Raw genomic sequence first — 5,000 nt, 5'->3', positions numbered from 1 at the left:
AGTAGTGAAATGAGTTGAAAGGAAAATTTTAAAAGGAAATTTACTTCATTTTTCCTAAATTATTATTATCATTATTACTAGCCAAGCTACAACCCTAATTGGAAAAGCAACATGCTATAAGCCCAAGGGCTCCAAGAGGGAAAAATAGCCCAGTGAGGAAAGGAAATAAGGAAATAAATAAATGAAAGAATATTGGGATAGGCAAGTTACCTTAATTTAAAAAAAGAAAAAAAAAGAAAAAAAAAAGATATGTTAATGTTATGAACTTTCATAGCTTTCTTTATAAAATCAATCAGTTTTCTGTTATACTAACCAACGTTAATATTGTCAAAGCCACCGATATTCTGATTTTTATTACAATGACATGTTACCTTAACTCAACAACTTCAAGAAAATTGGTGTTAAAAGTATGACCTAACCTTTTACAACAGGAAGCATTTGAGGTATTTTTTTTTTTTTTACTATAAAATCTATTTTATTGTTTTACTAACCAATGTTCACATTGCCGAAGATCACAGATATATATGTTGTCAGTTTTTATTCTAATGTTCCTCTGTAACTTGTGATAATTTATTCTCAATTTAAAAACTTTCACTTCTTACGATTAAAACCCGTAACTATAACAGATTTGAGGGGGAAAAAAAAATTATTTTCAGATCGTAGCCAAAAATTGACTATCAGTTTAAGCGCATCTAATAAGAAACATCATGGAAATAGCCAGACATTAAGTCGAAATATCAACAATACAGATTACGATAAATGTCAAGAGTTTTGTTTGGTAATATGGAATTTAAATCATAAGTTACGAATAAACAAATAGAAGTCATAAGCCAAATATCTAAATTAAATGCTAACTCTTCATCTATTATCATTATTATTAATAATTGCTGAGCAGAACCCTATAGTCAATTTCTTTTAATGAGGCGCATTTGCACCGACTCACAGCGGTGCCCTTTTAGCTCGTTAGATTTCCTGATCGCTGATTGGTTAGAATTATCTTGTCCAACCAATCAGCGATCAGGAAACTTTTCCGAGCTATAAGGGCACCGCGGCGAGTCTGTGCGAATCTGCCTCGCTAAAAATAATTGGCTATAGTTGGATAAGCAAGATGCTACAAACCCTGGGGCCCCAACAGGGAAAATAGCCCAGCGAGGAAAGGAAACATGGAAAAATAAAATATTTTAAAATATTATTTAAAATAAACATTTCCTATACAAACCATAAAAAATAACAAAAGAAGAAGAAAAGAAATTAGATGGAATAGTGTGGCCGAATATACCCTCAAGCAAGAGAACTCTCCCCCAAGACAGAAGAGGACACAAGGAAAGGCCTTTTCCTTTGGAAAGTAAATGACAGAGCCATCTGGTTTCAGTAAAGGAGGAACTGTTAAGATTAACCCAAAGAGTGCAGATTTAAGTGTAGCCCAAAAACTTCCCTTGTTTTCAAAGGGCCAAATCTATTCTTACAAGTGAAAGGAAAATAGCTTAGATTACGATCTTCTTTCATATTACTCCTAACTTATTATTACCTTGCCCCCCCAAAAAAAAAAAAAAACCGTGTTAAATAACGCTAAAACTGCCCCTAAGCTCAGCACAGAAACGTGCTTTTTGGGGGGTGGGGTGGGGTGTTACTTAACTCTGGCATCCACTGTTTCTCTAAGTCTAATCATTAGATAAATCTTTTTTAAATCGTCACAAAAGTAATATCTAGATCCACTCTTAAATGATGTCAAATAATAATTTCTATATTTTATTTGTAATCATTACAATTGGAGAGCCTCTAAATTTACATTTCAATCGACTGAGATCTGATATCTGCACACACACGCACACGCAGCCCCTCCCACCAGGGTATGAATATTCCTCTCCTCCCTACCCGAGCATTACCAGTATGAATATATATATATATATATATATATATATATATATATATATATATATATATATATATATATATATAATCATGGCACTTGTTCTTTATTATATAGAGGGGATAATTTACACCTATAACATAATGGAAGGTTACCTCTCTCGCAGCCATTCTCGAAAGACAGTACCGGACTTTACATCCTTATTTTTCCCCATCTTCTAAAATGGTTCTCGCTCAATACTTCCTACAATCTAGTGTCCCTAGGTAATGGGCACATGCTCAAGTTTAAACCCTGCCTGTACGGGACCCACTGCTCTAAACAAACACTGTAGGACTCTCCTACAGAGGGTGGTAACAGACCTCACCTGTATAAGCGCACCTTTGCCCAAAAGAAATAGAGTGGGTGTGACCCACGCCATGGGTTGGAGTGGGTGTGACCCACGTCATGGGTTGTGAACACGGTCTTGAGTCTAAACCCCTTATAGGTCTCGGGGGATTGGTAGGTAAGGAACAGACCGCTCTACGTGAAGTCCTTTGGGACTCTCTCCAAACACGAAACACTTTGTAAATATCAATGAGTAAATTTCACGTACTTATTTACGTATTAATGGAATTTGCATGTTAGTTTAGCATCGATTCCTGTTCTTCAGAGATTATGCACCTGTTTAAGAGTGATTAGTTCACCAAACGTTCAGCTGGGCTCCACCAGGCACTAGAAGAGTTGGAAGACCCAGTTCTACATGGCTGAGGACTATGAAACGCAAAGGAGATGATGAATGGAGAAGTATTGATTTATTTCATTTAAGGGTGCTCTCTTAGTTCATACTTTCCATCCTAACAGACCATACACAATGAAAATGGAATAAACTATAAAATAAAATAAAAAAAAAAGCAGTTCAAGGACTTTCTAATAAGAAAAAAAATGTTCCAAACAGTTTGCTTTAAGTTTGGGTCTATAAAAAAGCTTCTAAAGCTAAGACTCGATGTTTTTTCTTAGTCAAATAAAATCCTATATTAAGGAGGCAAACGATCCCAAATGTGAAAGAAGGAAAGGCTGGCCACAGTCCTTAATTGGGAGAATATCCTTCAAAACCGAACAGTAAATCTGACGCATTGAATTTTTTCAAAATATCTTAATTATTATCTTAATTACCTAAGATATGGAACCATATATTATCTTTAAAAGGTTTTTAAAGGTTGCTCATGAATGTTCATGGCAGAGGCAAGGGACAGTGACATTGCCCTAGCAATCAGGACAATGCCCTAGAGACTGACCATATATTATATGATCAGCGCCCAAGCCTCCTCTCCATCCAAGCTAGGACCAGGGAGGGCCAGGCAATGACTGCTGATGACTCAGCAGATAGACCTATAGGCTCCCCCAACCCCCCAAAACCTTAGCTCACAAGGATGGTAAGGTTGCAGACACTAATGGGCACTAACGAGTCTGAGCGGGACTCGAACCCCCGACTGGGAAACATCAGGCAGAGACGTTACCAATCAGACCTTTTTCACAGAAAGTTTTAAATTATAGTTCGTTTCATCAGTACAGATGCTCACCAGAACGTCAGCTGGACAAGCCCAACACCCCACTAAGGTGCCCAACCACAGCAATGCTTCAACAGTAAACAGCTTAAACATATGATCCCGGGCTGGGATCGATCTACTGCCATGCGAATGATAGGCGAACGCGCTACCACTTGGTAGCCAATGAATTATGCTAAAATGAGAATGGAATAGTTAAATCTGAGTTAATTAAACAATTATTTACTACCGATTAATATATACAAATTATAATGAACACCAGAATTTCGTGTTTGTTACCGGAATAGTAGCACACAGTATTACATACTGAAGATAAGGGGATTATCTATTCTCGAGGCTGATAAGGAAGCCACACAGATAAGATAGCGAATTGAAACATGGCAACGATGAGAGAGAGAGAGAGAGAGAGAGAGAGAGGAGAGAGAGAGAGAGAAGAGAGAGAGAGAGAGAGAGAGAGAGAGAGAGAGGAATATTGCACTAATCTGACTTACAAAACCAGGGAAATAATAATAATAATAATAATAATAATAATAATAATGAGAGATTTTTTTGTTAGCTACCAACTTTGCAGTTGAAAAAAGAGAGAGAGAGAGAGATGAGAGAGAGAGAGAGAGAGAGAGAGAGGAGAGAGAGAGAGAGAGAGAGTGTGTTAAACTATTCAAAAAAAACTTTAACAAACGTGTTCTAGATGTCACTCAAAAGTCAAAGCCTTAGATATGAGAAGGGAGGCTCAGAGTATGTAAATGCAGTCAGCTGATTTTATCTACAACAACAACAAAAACTCTGTAACAACAGATACTTTTGGAAACCAGGTTGGAGTTATATTAAGACACAATATAGCGATTTCTTTAATCCCATAATAAATAATAACACGGCTTGTCTCTTCATCATTCATATTCCAAAACACGTTTTGGTGATTTAAATAATTCGTGGTAATGACACTAAAGAAATCACAAAGAAAATGGCGTCATAATAATTCTTATTTCTAGAGAAATTATTATTATTATTACTATTATTATCATTATTGATTAATATCAATTGCTAAGCTACAACCCTAGTTGGAAAAGCAGGATACTATAAGCCTAGGGGCTCCAACAGTGAGGAAAGGAAACAGGAAAAATAAAATATTTTAAGAACAGTAACATCATTAAAATAAATATTTCCTATATAAACTGCAAAAACTTTAACAAAACAAGAGGAAGAGAAATAAGATACAATAGTGTGCCCGAGTGTACCCTCAAGCAAGAGAACTCTAACCCCAGACTGTGGAAGACTGTGGAAGACCATGGTACAGAGGCTATGGCACTACCCATGACTAAAGAACAATGGTTTGATTTTGAATGTGTCCTTCTCCTAGAAGACCTGCTTACCATAGCTAAAGAGACTCTTCTACCCTTACCAAGAGGAAAGTGGCCAATGAACAATTACAGTGTAGTATTTAACCCCTTAAGCGAAGAAGAATGGTTTAGTAATATCGGTGTTGTCAGGTGTATGAGGACAGAGAAGAACCTTTAAAGAATAGGCCAGACTATTCGGTGTATGTGTAGGCAAAGGAAAAAAAACCGTAAACCGGAGAGAAGGATCCA

Source organism: Palaemon carinicauda, chromosome 41 (assembly GCF_036898095.1).
Source record: "Palaemon carinicauda isolate YSFRI2023 chromosome 41, ASM3689809v2, whole genome shotgun sequence".
Classification (NCBI taxonomy): Eukaryota; Metazoa; Arthropoda; class Malacostraca; order Decapoda; family Palaemonidae; genus Palaemon; species Palaemon carinicauda.
This window is presented reverse-complemented; position numbering follows the sequence as displayed.